Here is a 17,442-nt window from a genome sequence, read left to right as displayed (position 1 = left end):
TGGTGATGCCATTGTTGGCTCAACGTTATTTCGATAGGTCACCCCGAAGCCCACTAGTGAGCCTAGTTTATAGCTTGGCTGAAGCTTGTTGCCAGGTGCGGCACTTTCTAGAGTGGCTCTGGCCTCAGCCATTGATCATACCAATGGAGTTATAAAATTATGGAAAATTGATTGGAGTCGATTATTTATTTTTTATTTAAAAAATCAACAGTTATCTTATGTTAATGGTTGATTAATTAAACAGACATCACCTGCACATTTCGCACGGTTGGCCCAAATGTTTTTTTATACATTCTGTTTAAGTGTTTGATAGTCAACTTTTATAACAATGTTATAAACTGAAAATTGTAGGGAAATATTCCCTGAGTGTCAGGAGTTTGAAATAAACTAAAACCAATGCTTCTTATTTTAAGAAGTATTACATTAGTCGATTATATTAAATAAACGATTGAATACAGCAACTCCGATAAATTCCGGTTTAAATGGAACAATAGATGTAAAAAGAAATAAGTTTGGCGATGTGCTCTCCGTTAAGTCATGGAGCGAACTGTCCTCCACTTTTCGTAGCTCTAGGGACCTCAGGCCCACGTAGACCCCTTTTGTTTATGACTGGAAAACAGCCAACGTCGCCAGCGTCCTAATGTTTTCCAGATGAAAATCCGGGGTGTCGAGTGGAGTACACACAAGGACCCCCTTGTCCTCTACTACGTCCTGTCAGTTGGTCCAACGTATTATTGTTTTGAAAAATTCCCTCACAAAATACAATACGTATGTATTGAATTATGGACAGGGGTTTACTAAATAATATCAAACGATTTGACTATAAACTTTAATTCTTTATTATCGCACGCAGAAATATATCTTTCTCCTATGACGTTTCCAGAGGAACTAACTCTTAGTGACGAAAGTTTTCACACTCTGGACCCATCCAACAAAAGGCCCGTGTTCACTCATTTCTTTCTTTGCCTTCTCTGTTTCTGTTTATTAAAACTATTCTAAACATTCCGGCACTGTTCTCAGAAAAACTATAAAATACTGACATGTGGACTAAACAGAGCTATGGACCGACGGTTAATTTTTGTCCACACATACCATGTACTCTCAATAGTATGTGTTAATTTTGATTCTAAGTCTATTTAGTTTCAAGGTCTAGTTGACGCCAGGCTTTGGTTTACATTAGCTTGAATTAGGCCTGCTTTATAGTGGTGGGTCTATGTTGGGCCTCACCCTTGGACAAAGCTGAACTTCCCAAGCTTGATCCAATATTTAACTCCCAGTATATTTCACACTAGGTCCAAGCTATGAGAAGCCTGGTCGAGGCTTGATCCAATTGTCAACGCCTACCTGGGCTGTTGTTTACTTAACGAAATCTCGAACGAATGAAAGTCATGCATAAACCCATTGCCATGCTATATATCGCGAATGGGTAAAAGGGGGTCTTGTATTCCCCGTTGGCGACGTCTGGGGGAACATCATCAGTCGTAGCCTTGTAATTTTGATCATTTGACCGCTCTTGCGATTCTACGCCGACCGTGGCTTTTGCCTCAGGATTTATTGCTCGGTCACACAGAAGACCGTGGAGAAAAGTGAGAGAGAGAGAGAGGGGGGTGAGAGGCATCACGTGTATAGTTCATCCCGGGGTAAGAAAGATGAAACATAAAAGGAATCGTAGGGAAGAGATAGGAAAAGATGACGGAGTGATAAATCCGTCGAGTAGTTGCATACGAAGGACATGAAATATTCTATAAATATCTATATACGGTCTATCGTTTTACTAGTGTATCACCGGAAGTTGTATGAGATGAGTGAATTGAAAATAAAATGTTGGGGTGAGGACGCAATGAGACGAGACGGGGTTTAATCCTTGGAAAGAGTGACGAGAAGATGATACACGTCATTTCCCACCAGACGCCATGGAATTCACGTGGACCATTTATGCTACAGTCGATTAGAATCCTGAGGTGACAGTAATGGTTACGGGTATATTAATTGAGAACTTCCGCATAATTTGTCATGTTTTGTTGATTTATTTCAACTCATGGGATAGTAATTATCCTAATATGAGATAACTTGACTTACCTCTGACTTGAGTTTTTGAGCGATATCTCCGAATCTGAGAGAAATAGCGAAATTATTATCATACTATTTGTCGTAGCTCTCAATTGGATCCACAAAAAAGGTTCCCAGAAAAGTGTTCCTATCTCCCCTAGATTTTGAGATATTCATGAAAAAACTGGTTAATACTTAGAAGTGATTTATTTCGTTTCACCACTTGGCTACTTTTCATCTGAGTTTGCTGGTCAGTTTAATTAATTAATTAGATTAATTTCATTAATTTCATTGAATTAGTTATTTGAGAATATTTTACCAAGTCACTTGATGATCCATTGAACTGATTCAGACTGACCATAAATGGAATTTATCTTCAATAACCCATCAATTATCACCATAAAATTACAAATAAAGTCATTTCATTAATTAATTTTATCACATTCATTATACACCTTAATTAGTGCCTTAACTCCGACAAATTCGATGATATTTGAAGAATCCATTCCACAATCCATCCGAATAAGCTCAAATTAACATAAATATTCCCATTCAATGATGATAAATTCCACTGAGGAAATCCTCCCTAAAAATCATAATCTGTCTACAATGTATTTGCTTGAGACTATCCCCCGGTATTCTTCGTCCAGTGGCGCCGTGTACAGCGCAAAAAAACCACTGCAAAAACACCAAAACCAAAAAAAAAATGTAAATGTATAAGCGCACATCTCGGCCCGACGTTGGGACTGTATCGCGGGGAGATAATTCAACGCGTATCTCGGTAGCTGGTTGCACATTGGTCGGGGGTACCTATACCTCTACACCAGGTATATATGTATACCTGTGCGTCCGCTGCGGCCATCAACAAAGACAAACCTCTCCCGCTCCCTGAGATATGCGGCACACCGTAACGTTCCGCTCTGCACACAATCATCCGACACGAATGGGGGCTGCACGGGAGTGGAACTGAGAAAGGGAAAGGACGGTGTGGCTGCATGGGTGATGAGGGGAGGGGGGGGGGGGTAAGAGACGATTCTCTGATGCCGAACAACAAGACGCGAGATTGCGCTGACGGCGCGGCGCCATCGCGTGATTACCAATTTTGAATTACGCTGAAGATATTTTCTTCGTTGGGATTCAGGACTTTATGATATGGGCAAATCATGGGGGTTTATGGAAATATGGAAATTGAAAAAAAATTTGAAGAATTAGGGAAATGAGGGAGGGGGGGGAGTGGATATTGGGATTTAAATTAATGAACTGGTGATTTTAGGGATTTGATGGGAGGGAATGGACGGAGGATAATTATGTGCAAGTCATGGGCAGATTGTTAATGGTAGGATATTATTTTGTTGAATGGTTTATGTAGTTGTTATGGGGATCTTAAGGGTGGTTAAGGATCATTGGCAGTTTGATACAGAGCACACCATAAATTCTAGAATTTTTAATCATAAAATTTGTTAATTAAATTGCGGAGATGAGAAAAATTGTGGGATAATTATGAAAGTTGACGAGATGGAAATTGTATTCTCTATGGAATTATAATTGTTTTAAACATTAATTTCATTCGAATGAATAATTTTAATAATTAGGAGCGAAAGGATTCCTTGGTCCTGTCATTATATTAGTTTATAAACCATCAATTTGCGGTGGAATATTGATGGATTATAAAGTATTCGTAGTACTCATCATTTTCATGAATAACGCTTTCTAATTTCAATTAATTTTATTATTATTTTCTTAATTTTCCTTAAGATTTATTCTGGGTGATTTTTTATAATATTTCGACAATGTTTTAAAATACACAATTTTATGATGCCAGTGAAAATAATGGAACTTTATGAAGATAGAGAAATTGCAAAAAATTAAGGAAATTAGTGGAATATGTTGTTATTAGGATTAAAATTAATGAACCGGTGATTTTAGGGATCTGCTGGCAGTGAATGGGCGAAGTGAAATGATGTGCAAGTCATGACGAGGTTCTGAATGGTGGAGGATTATTTTGAGGAATTATTTTATGATTACAGGTGAGTGTTGCTTGCAGTTTCATTATGAAGGTTATAAACAATATTGTGAGTCATAAATATTTAAAAATCGAGGGGTGTAAGATGTTGAATGGCCCAAAAAGTTATCAATATTTCATATTCAGAATAAATAAATATACTGGACGAATTTATTACAACTTTCTAGTCATCGCGTATTGTTCAATTCCATTAAAAAAATTCTGCGAGCAATTGAAAATCCCCAAAATAACAAAATAAATAAATAAATTGTCAAATAAAATTCGGTCAAAACTATAAAACAATAAAGGCCAGTTGTTTACACCTAACCTAATTGAAAGGAAAATTCATATATTTTCACAACTCCATTTACAATTGAAAGTGATTTGCAAAAATTCCAATAATTAAATTTGATGAAGAAGAATTGATGCAATCCTTCCTAATGATTATTACGAAATATTATCCATCATAGAGAGAACCGGAGTGAATATGGCATCAGACTACTGGCCAGACACTGATTGAATTGAAGTAATATCAGAAGCCCTGAGTAATTGTCGTCGAGGATTCAAATGTGCTCCTGTCAGTGACTTGTGGAGGTTCCGAATACCCCAGCATATGGAATTGTGGATGAACGAGGATATGGACAATGTGAGAGAGTGTATGTGTTCGTGGTGGATCAGATAGTGTACAGTCATCCCAGGTGATGGTGGTCTGCTACTGTGTACTCAGGTCATCCGCGAAGAGCCGGGGAAACTGGACCTGGTGAATGGTTTGAGGTACATTGGACGATCACTTTTTGACGGATATTATTCCCTCAAGGGATAATATTGCTCTTGCATTAGATTAAAGAGAGTAGATTGATTTATGGAAATTAAATTATCTTTATCTGAGATTTGATGGGAAGCATTTACGGTAATGAAAAACGAGGCTTCGTTGTAGAGACGACTGAATGTCAAAGTTTTTTTACTTTTTTTGAACATTCCAAATTATTGTTAATTTATTGGGAAACCTCGATTTCTTGACAATACGGGTATTATTATATAGTTTTTAACGTTCATTCGAGTTTTACAAGATTTCCGTTCCCTAGAATTTTTTTACTTTTGACATCTCTCAAGAGAATTAACAAATTTCCAAGAAGTTTCAATAAAACCAAGGGATTTTGTCAAGGAAAATTCCATCAATTGGAAATAAAATTCAAAAGTACTTTCAAAAAAACACTTTAAAATATTCTACATTTTTCGATAAAAAATTCAGTAAAAATTAGACATTCAAGAGGCAAAACGAGGGACGAGGGTTAGTTTTATCAGGCAAATTAGCCTCCCAAGTCTATTTTTCCCAGCAAAACTTGACCTAAACAGTGTTTCATCGTAATTTCGGCCCCGTTTCACCTTCTAGAGGTCTAATTATTATCCAAAATGTCTTTCTGTGTATGCAAAAGTGGAAATGCAGTCGACAATTTATCGACTAATTTTTGCGTAAAATGCGGGTAAATAATCGGGATTCGTGTTATTATATTGAATATCAAATGACGATTTTATTTTTTATCGCTCGCGGTATGAATCCTCTGTGGGTGGTCTGAATGCGTGGCAGCATGCGGAGAAACGGAAGACAATCTCAATGTCCTAGAAAAATGATTGATACCATCGATATCAGTCAAGACCGCCTCTTTCACGTCGAGAAAATTTATGCAACACGATCAATATTTTTTCATGCTATTTCTAAGGCCATCGATTTAACATCGTTTTCAGTAATTTACGTCAAAGAACAAAATTATTAATGAACCCTATTTAATAATCTCCGCTTGATAAATGACCTCTCAATAAAATAATTATGCTAATGAGTTCGTGAAACAGCGAAGTTATTTGTTGATATCGAGACTTAATGAGTCACCCGGTATATAACCTCGCATCAGGATGTTCAATGATATCTCTCCTGACGTGCGGTGATGATTTATTCGACGTAAGATGGCTGACTTGGGTTACCCCCCTGACTCGAATCCTTTACCTGAGAGTGAGGTAGCATCATAAGTGCTCTAAACAGAAGCTATTGTGAATGCTTCATGGTGAGATGGACATGCCCCCACGCACAGTCAGCATCCAATGTGATCTCCGATGACCGTACACCATTCTTCTTCACCACAAACACCCATACATTATCGCATATTTTTATCGGCTATCCTCATGTATCATCACAAACATATAATAAGAAGTTTGAGGTTTGTACGTGAAACTATTGGAATTTATTGCTGTCCTCGAATGTTTTTTTATGTGGAAATTTCTGCTGATAAGTTCTGCTCTCGAGATTAATTTCCTGGAAGTGGAAATTTTTTTTCAATCCTAATTTTTTACTTGGACATATCTATGGTTTTTGTAGCTGGAGATATTGGGAAGAAATAGAACATCTCAATCCAGTTGACACGTTTCCACGAATGTTCTAGGTATTCACTACGGTTCTAGACTACATTGGTGTAAAAACATTCCTCAGAACAAATGAATTTCTTTAAAAAAATCCTCTGGGCTCTGGACTTTTTCTCTGAAAATTAAAACTCCAAAGGAATAAAAATGAAGCAGCTCTCGCGTGGGACATATAAATTGTGCCCCACCCGGATTTTCCTCTCAATCCAATAATGCAAAAAACGATTAATATAAAAAGGGAATATGTTGGCCCGTCGGCCTTAAATCACCCAACCTCCGCCGTAAATCCGTAATCCGGAAGTTCACCCGTCCAAATCTATACCCAGAGAGTCTGGCCCTCTCGAAAATCCGCCCCAAAATGAAAGGAATCAGTCTGAATTTCAATAAATAATTATCCATCCCTCGGTGCCCTAAAATTTAATTCTCAGTCTTCTCACCCAGTCTGCGGACAGTCGTGAGGATAATGATATGTGTATTTGCCTGATCTTAGTCCCCCTCCCCCTCGTGATTACAAGGTATCGGAGGATCAATAGCAAATATACACGAAGGTACATTCCAATTCTTCCTTTCATCATTGCTGAATGGTGTGTCGGCCATCTTTAATTCCACCCTCGCGACAGGGTGTGGTTGCCCCCCTCCCCCACGGATGAATGGTTTTAACCATCTTATATTGAACTATCAATGGTATAACCTGACATAACATCAAACCCACACTCTCCATTCCTCCGTTCCTCTTACTTCCCATCCTTTCCCCCGAAAAATCCTTTGATCCTCACCGCCATATGTCTCCACAACTGTATGTTACCATTTAATACGCCTTCAAATGGTGTGTGAGTGTGTGTACACTACACACTCGTCATTATTGTTTGAATTTTCATTATCACAAAATAATGGTAAATAAAAATTTTATTGTAATAACCACTCTGGGCCTTTTATTTGAAATAATTTGATTCCCACGGGGACCGGTAAAATGAGAATATAACAATTGTTAAATTACGAAATGAAGAAATGTCCTTATAAGCGGCATCTGGACATTCTATATTGTTGAATCGCAAAGAGAAAGAAATAAAAGAGATGAAGGGGGGGGAGGAATAAAAAAGAAAATATGAGAAAAGTGGCTGCGGTGGAGATGGAGTTCGCGAACATATACAGACCGAAAACCAGTCATAAACAAAGCCAATAAAATATTATATTCCGCCGAGAAAAGAAGTCAGGGGTTGGGGGAAGGGGGCGGAGGAAAACGGAGGAAGTGCGAGGGGGAGGGAGATGAAAAAAAGGAATTCGCATACATGAAAGTACCGGTGATGGGTGGGGGTGGGTAATAACAGCTACAACGGATAATTGCCAGAACGATTGAATTTCTATATTACCATCAAGCTCGAACCTCAGAGAGACTTATGGCCTTTTGGGTGATAACCGTGAAGCCTTCGCTGCATTTATCATTTTTGATCGTTCGGTTTTTCGGCCATTGGATTTTGGTGGACGGATGACGCTGAAATTAATAAATTGGAGGAGGACACGAGAATCTTTAGGATTTTTTTGTGTTCTGGGTGTCAGGGGGAAGAGGGAATGTCGATGTTTTTGTTTTATTTTTAAATTAGTTTAGTGATTTTATGGAACGTGATTTAGGGGGTCAGCTAAACAGGAAACTGAGATTTCATTGAAAGAAAAACAAGAATTTTTATTCTATCAGGTAATGACAAACTTTTGTGAGTTGGCTTTGTTTTTTTTTTGGAATCACTGTCCGTCAATTCTTATTACATGCGAATTCGATTAAGATTTCATAATAAATGGTATCAATAAATTGGCAATTCAGATGAAAGTTCTAACACTCCATCAAAGTTGATAAAAAAAAAATTCTAATATATTTGAAATACTTCTTTAATTTTAATTTATTACCGTCAGTCGCACTATAATTAATGGTTACCGTCCACTTAACCAAAGTGTTTCTATTCTCATTGACTTCTTATCAACTATCTGATCATCTGATATTGTTGACAAGATCACGTTGACGTTAGTGAATGTCCTCTCAAAGAAAATTATCCACAAACATTCGCATCAATTCAAAAAAGTTCGGAAAGAATAAAAATATTAAATGATATTATGAGCGCGGAAGAGGGATATTTTATGCATATGAAGCGTGACGAGAAATACATTGTCAAAATTTTCGATTATAGTTATTATTTACCACGATGAATACGTCAAATTATCAGTATAAATGATGCAAAGCACAAATACAATTATTGTATAAACTATTCGCAGAGAATGCTAGGAGCATAATTTTCATTCTATCAAAAGGTCTGTGCGCTGATGTTGATAATGTACGTAAATATGCTTTGTCTCTATTCTACATAACGGGAGTAGGATTTCACTAAAAAAAAAGTCCGAATTACTTAAATATGTTTAAGCCGCGAGTCGACATTAACTCGTTCGTCCGTTTGTACCGCCGGAGTTGAGTTTTGATTAATTGACTAATCATTTCTTTCACATTTACAATCAATGACATAATAAAATGTTTCACACTGATGAGAGGAAAATATAATTTTACCAGTCGACTACTCTTCGGACGAGAATTTAACGCGCATTTTTGAAGGGAAATTTCGGGTATTTGTTCGTGCGAAACACATATGATTGGCGAAATTATATTTTTCTGTCAGTGCACATCATTCCAACCGTGTTTTTGAGCCCAAACTACCGGTAAAGGAAGTGAGAGAGTAGATATTAGAGGGGGTTAAAGCGTGGCAATGAGTTACCGGACGGTGACTATAACTCGACACAGTGATATACGACTGTATCTCGGTACCATTTGGCAGACGTAGATATATTATTCGCATTCCGTCCACGACGTGAATTTATTTATTCTATAATTATCGCGTACTCATCGGTATACACTGATCGGTAAACTCGAACACTTCTCCCACCGGATACACGATACGCGTGAAAAACTCTGACAAATAATGAAAAAAAAAATCTATTTCGCCAAAAATATTCGCACCCAGATGAAATTTCGGAAATTCTCTCACTCAATTTTTTCATCTAAATTCTGAACGTGAGGATAATAACTTAAGATGCGCTTGAGTATCGATGGTTAAAACCAAAAATTATATGCCAAACCAAACAGGGAAAACTAAAAATTATAGAGAACTCTATTACAAAAAGTTTTCGCCGCATTTCAAAGTTTTTATCTAAATTTTCGTGGCCACTTTTGTAATTGATGAGCGAATTTATAATCGGTAATTTTTTCTGAGTATTTCTCTCTGTGAAATTATCGAAGAAAGTCTGCCCAATGAAAAAAGCTGGCGAGTTTTTCTTGTAAATTTTTGTTATCTCCTCATTGACAGTTATCCATCGATTGGAAAAGATGAAAAATTGAAATATCGAACAAAAGGAAAAGAAGAGAAAAAATTTATTGGTGCATGTTGCAAGCTGAGCATGCGACATGATTTCACTCACAGATTGCTAAATGGTCCGAGTGAAAACTCTCCTTCGAAGATATTCAAATGGTTTTAGAGTTGTGGAACCACATCGCAATGTGTCGCATTCAACCCAGAATTATTATCGTGTTTATGTTCTTGCCGGCGGCGCGCCAGCCGCAGTGTGCACCCCCTCAGCTCCTCACCCCCACCGCCATTTCACAACTCAGTTAAATTGAAATCCCGTTCACTCTCGTTTCTTGTTTCCTGAGAAAATAATATTTCAATATGCCCCGTGGAATCCCAGGAATTTTAGCAAAGAATCGTGATGGAAGATTGGTTTGAGGGGGCATATTAGTGCGGATAACCCGAGGGGGAAAACTATGCATGTGGGGGAGGCGGGGTGGTGGGGGAATGAAAGAAGGGGTTACGGATATAGGAAGAAGGTTTGAAGAAGTAATGGCAGCGGGGGTATGACCAATCAATTACTAGTAGTGCAGACCGAGCACAAGACGGCCCCCCACACACTTCAAGCACCAATATTACCAGGGCGACCATTACCTTTCGCCTTCGCTACACCTTGACCATGGGAGATGCATCCATAGTACCTAGGTATGTGGATTGCCCACCCGCGGTGATCATCACTTCTGAAACAAAAAAATTTTTTCTTTCTTTCTTCGTTTAATAAACCAACGTAATTTTTATGGTTCTTGAAAAACGGCTGTTATTTAGATTTGTGGGGATTATTTAGTGAGGAACATGGGAAAATTTCTGAGGTGCAGTCGTGAATTATATATTCAGAACAATTACTCCTGAAATTTCAGGTGAAAGAAATGGGAATATTTTAACAATCGCTCATCCAAATTTTTATGGATTTTTCGGTTAAGAGATGAGCAAGAATCATGAGAAATGAGAATTTAATTGACACATTTTTTTGTCGCGAATAGTTGAATACTCATCAATAATTTTTGGAGAGGATGAATTATTATAGCCCAATTTTGTTGAATTTTTAGGGGTTTCCATTGCAAAAGATTTCTCCCTTCAAAGGTTATAATGAATCGGTTACATGCTCCCCTCCCAAAAAATACTATGACATTTCCAGAGAATTTTCCAAAAGTCTCAGTCGCTCAAACGAAATTCATTGATTCATCTTTGACTCGAGTTTCTTATCGACATCTCTAAATCTAAGAGAGATACCGAAGTTGTTGTCATAACTTGCATTGACCCTCTTAATTTGCTTCACACAAAATTTTGCTATCTCCCTAAATTCATCGAACACTGGTCTAGAGTAGGAAGTAACTTATCTCATTTTACTCCTCCTCTCCAGAATTCTTCCTTCCTTCAAAAACTTCTCGTAAAATTTCAAGGAAACTCACTTCAGTAATATTCCTCCCCCCCTCCCCATCATCATTTACCAGTTATTGTCATCGTCAATTATAAATGTTGACCTTCCTCCCTCCCCCCGCCAGACGTCTTGGCAGAGCGATCCCGGACCCACGATCTCCGATTTATCAATTTCTCCCCCCACATCCTCGATACCAACATTTCACTTTGTACTCAATTTCGTTCCACTTAACTGGTTATATGTTTGCACCAGTCGATTTACAGTCTGAGTATAATTTCCACAATAATGTCACGGTTGGTTAACTCCAATACCAATTGCCTGTCCCATCAAGCTCTTCAAACTATTCCGCATTCGCGTGAAACACTCAAGACACAAAAAAGAGGTGTTCGCCGTCCGTAAACTGTGGGCAATATTTTTAAATAATGTCTTTTACATGACATTTGTTGTTTCACTTTGTGGTCACGCCTCGGTCACGGTTTAGTAGCTTTCGAACGCGGGTGTATAAATCTCGCGGGTGAGCGAGAGAGATAGTCCAGGGATTCACGAAAAGCTGAGGTGTGGAGAACGAGGGGCACAACGGTTCAGTAAACAACAAACGATTTCACGGGATTTTATGGTGTCTGAGAATCGATAGAAGTTGAAAATTCACAAATTCCTGGGAAAAGGCGGTTAATCTATTTCGGTCATTTTTCATTACTGCGCAATAGCCCCTCGATAAATCATATTAAACACGATGTTAGTGTCGGCAATATGGGTGTGCATGTGTGAGGTATATGCTGTAGAGGGTATGGCTCAGAGCCCGCAGAAATTTGCCTTTAAATCATTGGTTACCATGGCATAACGCATTGGGAGGATCAAAGAGGCCACAGAGGAAATTTTAAGTTTCTCATTTCCTTCTTGTTATTTCATTCATTCTTTTCCCATTATTCATTATCTTTCCGGTTGTATTTTCATTCACAATATATCACGCATTTCATTTATTGTTTATTTATCCACCGCATGAAGATGTCTTCACTGAGTGGCTCTGACAGGAAAATATTCTATCTCGTTGTATCCTCAATTCAAAGAATTAACAATTGAAATTGGATGAACAACAATTTCAAAATAACCTGCAATCATGCAATAAATATAATTATAGAACTATAAAAAATAATTCGTTTGCTTCAGTTTAATTTCTTTTGTGGTTATAGTTCGATAATTCAAAAACTAACAGATAAGGTTATAAATCGAAATCCTTCTCAATTTCTTTGTTTACAATTGTTTACGATTACAATTTTTTGTCAAAGAAAAAACTCTTTGATAATTATCTCAGCATTAATTTCTTCAACAATAAAATCACCTACCGCTTAACAGCTAACATTTATTTATCAACAATCCTTTAGCAAAATTTCCCAAGTTCTTTCCATCCCATCCAACAATAAAAAGTAATTTGTTCGTCACGGAAAAAAAAACGTTTCAATGGGAGCGAGTACTTTTGAATGGTGGCACATTGTTAATTCTCGGAAAGTCCGTCTCTTTGATTTTCCCGTTCATAAAGACATAAACGAAAAGATCAAGAATGATTTGAAGATGCGTGCGAAGAAACGTAGCTTTATTCGGGATGCGGTTGCACGCGTGAATGCTCGCTTGACTCTTCGTAATGTTTACTACTCGGTGAAACCTCAACACATGCAGACTGGCACACTGACAGGGGTGCGGCATGAGGGAAGAACGAGTGCAATGAGTTGAAGAGGAGCACAAGTGGGTAGTGGTGTGGGTAAGATAGAATAAAGTTAAAGTACGCCAGCACCTGTTTCTCGGTCCATCATGCCGCATGTCACCCACGCTACTTTACTGCACCGCGAACCGTGTTATGCATGCCAGAGACAAGCCACACTTCCACCCCCTCCCCGCTCTTGGTGAATGTGTTAGGGATCTATGGGTGGGATTTTCGAGGGTTATAATCGAGAGATACCGCGTGCACGTACCCTCGGGACTTCGTATAAGAACCAGTTTGTGCCTATTTATTCACCCAAAATTTTGTTTATTCTTATTTTTCAGGGTCTGGAGGAGAGGGGGATTTTGAAACAGGTCTGCCATCCATCGGTCATCATTCGTCCGCTTCGTTTTATCACAGTAGTTGAAATGTAACATAGAGATACTGAGAGACACAGTTGCCTTCAACGTCAGAATAAATGACAAACAGATGAAAATTTTCGGATGAGGTATAGAATTTAGTTCTCGGCCACAACGTGCTATAATCATTAATTGGGATTATTAATGAGGAGGCTAGTTACCTTGGATGGATATTAAATATTCATTTTATTATTGTTATTGTTTAACAGAATTTTTCCCAAGAAATTCATCACTAACGATCGTTCGAGGGTATTCAGCTGATTTGTTGGGCTTTACGAGGAATACAAAAGTCATACCATCATACCATCCCCTTGAATTTCTAAATCAATTAGATCAAATTGTTACACTTTATATTTCTGTTGTAATTCACAATTTTATTTTCAAAAATGTGAAATCCACAGTTTATCATTGAAATTTATCACAGTATTTGTGAATTTCCCAGTATCAAACATCTTTCGCGGAGATTTTTCAAACTTAAAAAACTGTCAAAATGAAATGAAATCGGGTCTCACGCCTAGCAACAAATTAACACGCTTAAACATTATTTATTGATCTGAAATTAACACAAATTTTCCTTTTAAACCGACGTTTTTTAATGTTTTAAAGATATCGGAACTTTAAACATTCGTTTTTCAAGTAAAAATGAATAAATGTTCCATAAATAATTATTACAAATTCATATTGTAGGAAACAGTTTTTGGCAGTGGAAAATACCAATGTTATTTGTATCAAAACACCATCGACCCAGATGCATACGAAAACACAAGTTGTCCATATTCCTAATGGTACAATCACAGTCTGTTAAGTACACACAGCTCTTATCGCAGCTCCCAACGTATGAATATTCTATGTCGCTTAAGTATAGGCTACGTGCTTGACATAACACTCGTATATGCTCCTTGCAACCCGACTGAATATGAGGAGTGGAGGGGAGGAGAGGGTGGGGGTGGATAAGGGCTCAGAAGTTGCAGGGGAAGGTGTGCGTGAGAGTGCGACTGCATGTGGCTCCATCGGGTGTGGGTGACTCTGCAAAATGATTAATTATTACCTATGGCATTGGTACACCCCCCCCCCCCGCTCCCCCATTCGGCCCCTTCAACTCAATCCTTCCAAAGGCAATAGTCGGGTATATCAAGGACACGTACCAGTGTTACTTGGTACGGTAATAGCTTCGTAATAATTCTGATTTATGCAGTTGTAAGTGGGCGTTGGGGAAAATTATCGCGGGTCCCTGTTGATGGGGAAAAACATTAACAATGATAATCAGATCAGATCAATTGTTAGTATCGATTAAAGTTGTGGGGTGAGAGTGGATCGTATGGCTGTGAGTTTTTTTTTATTCTCGCTCGCTCAGGAGATTTTTATTATGAGAACCGAGTTTTTATTAGGGCGGTAGATTTTTCAGCCCTTTAAGGGATGTGCTTTGGGGTAACTACTGGAATGCTTTTCCAGTAGAATGATTTTCGATTTTTATGGACCACCATCAGAGCTTTCAGTTGAGCTCCATTTGATATGAAATGTCTGGTGCTTTTATGATTTTTTTATTATTTAAAGTTAGTGGATATATTGTTAAAAAAATAATATTATGATGGGCAGCGATGACTGCGATTTAGGGGGGAGAAATAAGAAAATTTGAAGTTTCGCCGAAACTTGGGGGAAAATTATACAATTTGACTTTGATTAAAAGCGGAAATCTGTGGGTTCAATATTCAATTAAATCGATGATACGTGTAGGAAATAAGGCTTCGCGAAAGTCAAACAAATTTGATAACTTATTTCTAAATAACAAATGTTTAAAAAAATATTTCTGTGTATAATATGATTGCAGATATCAAGCCTTGGGATTCCATCACGCGATGTTGAATGGTGCATTTCCATGAGGCAATATTTGCATTGAAAATTCAACAATTAAAATTTTATTATTGATATTCAATTAGTTCATGAATGTATCTACTATTGGTAGAAACTAGAACTTTCTGCATATTTTGTATGCTATTTTCAGAAACAAAATGTTTGATTTGAGTTTGCGAAGGAGCTTGAACTTGATTTCTTTTAGAAAGTTATTTAAGAAAATTAAATATTCATCAACATTCTGGTGCAAAAAATAGTGTATATGCTTCTGGTCATTTCCATCGAGTGAGACAAATGTAGCAGAAACGGAGTTTTCTTACAAAATCAAATTAGAATTTAAAAAATTACCAAATTTGCTCTTACAATGTCAGTCAATTAAAAATTTTCACTACTAGCTATTACGACTAGTTAGTGATCGAGGAGTAGTTTATCGACCCCCGCGAATCCTCCCCGTTCCGCTTCATCATCTTGCAAATGCATCTCAGTCCTTGTTATGCACCGATCGACCACTGCTCTGTCACCAACCAATCACCCATAATTACTCCAAGCGGATCGATTAATTACCAAAGAGGTAAGGGAGAACTCCCATATGTTTCGCCGTCTGTACTCGTCACGATTCACATGATAGTAACCCTCGTTCAATGGAGTACGTCAAGTAACTCACAGCAATCGCTTGATCATCATTAATTGATTCCCTCCCATCGATCATTCTAGACAACGCCACTCTCCATTGATTCAGAACGCAGGTTAAAATACTTAATCACATGTATCCGTGTGTGAATTGCCGTTCTCATTCGGGATAAATGAAAACTCTCAACTCGGAGTCATATCCCCCGACTTAGGCAAATATACTAAGTATATGTATCACGTACCGACGGATGAGTTGATCCTCCAGGATTTAAGTCTCTAGCTCACCCCCCCATCAATGTCATCTCCTCGTTGAGCTACCACCCCTCCCCCCTCCCCACCCGCACTTGTCCCCCTCACAGCCCCTTTCCCGAGACTTATCGGACGCTGCAGACTAAATTCTGGGGCCCAAATGTATTTGCCCTCTTGCCATTTCCACTCATCTCTTTACCTCATAATATTCAGCATACGTTGGATTTTCACGTCTGAATCACTGCGACATCGTCAAGTGAATGGGGTAGGTGTGAGAGAAGGGGCAGTTAACGAAAATCATGGGGACAGTTCAGTCGCGAAGTGGTCAAATGAGATAAGTTAACGCATTTCCGAGCCGAGTTTTTGAGCAATATCTCCCAATCTAAGAGAGATAGGGGAATTTTCGTCAAGACATTTATTATAGTCGGCGAGTTGTCCTGTAAAAAAGGTCATAATAAAAATTTTGCTATCTGCCCTAGATGTGGAGATATTTAGCAACTACTGGCCAATAGTAAAAGGTGACTTGTCATGTTTTACCGCTTCGCTGCTGAGTTGAGATAACCCGAAGAAACAAACGTCCTTGTTTTCACAATTACATTCATACTTAGTAATGCAGAGAGAGAGAGTGAGAGCTGGATTGCTACTTCTCACACACACACACTACAACGAGCTTGTTTTCCTGCCCGCTCACTCATACGGAAAACTCGTGTGTGCATCTCATCTCGGATGGGCTCTAAATTCATTTACTGAAGCATTACTGAAGACTTATAACAACAAACAATCATCCTAAACTGACGTTAAACTGGTAAGTGAAGTTGTATTTTGGTTGATATGTGTATAATAATCTTTTTGCCTGTTCATACTTTCTTCGCATCTATTTCTGTTTGCGAAGCTACTGCTGGTGGATTTTACCACTTGCGAGTCTTGACGTTTGAAGGCTCTTCAGGGACAGATTTCTCAAAACCCTGGACCATTTCCGCTCTCGTTTACTGTCGTGTTGCAAGACGGATAATTGTCATTCATAGACATGTAAATTATCCGTAGCGATATAAATGTCAATAATGGTCGACGCGCTCGGAGATGACGAAGAGAGGAAGATCGTGGGGTTGAATTGTCCGCATGATATTGGTGGCACACACACGTCGTTCAATGAGCACCGGTGCGCTAAGTTTTGAGGCTTCATGGTGGTAGAGAGATGGGACCTGGGTCGGTCTCGGACCAAAGTGAAATCATTAGTTTGCTTAAATCAATGCGCGCGTAAACGTCCGAGTTATTTATGTCCCGTCATTACGCGAGACGTTCTCCTCACCTTCGTCTTCTGCGTCTCTCTGACTCTACCACTGACATCAATCCTCATCCCCCTCCCCCTCACCGAG

General features: G+C 38.4%; 1 long non-coding RNA gene across 1 annotated transcript; it reads left to right on the top strand.

The window, feature by feature from the left end:
- The first annotated feature begins 3,979 nt into the window (after positions 1 to 3,979).
- Positions 3,980 to 16,823, top strand: LOC135161344 (uncharacterized). Its single transcript, XR_010298768.1, has 4 exons — positions 3,980 to 4,076; positions 4,522 to 4,825; positions 13,262 to 13,425; positions 16,546 to 16,823. It is a non-coding gene; the product is annotated as an uncharacterized LOC135161344 (long non-coding RNA).
- The last annotated feature ends 619 nt before the right edge of the window (positions 16,824 to 17,442 follow it).

This window comes from Diachasmimorpha longicaudata, chromosome 4 (genome assembly GCF_034640455.1).
Source record: "Diachasmimorpha longicaudata isolate KC_UGA_2023 chromosome 4, iyDiaLong2, whole genome shotgun sequence".
NCBI lineage: Eukaryota > Metazoa > Arthropoda > Insecta > Hymenoptera > Braconidae > Diachasmimorpha > Diachasmimorpha longicaudata.
Note: the sequence above shows the minus strand (reverse complement) of the source record. Positions and strands in the feature narration are given on the sequence as shown.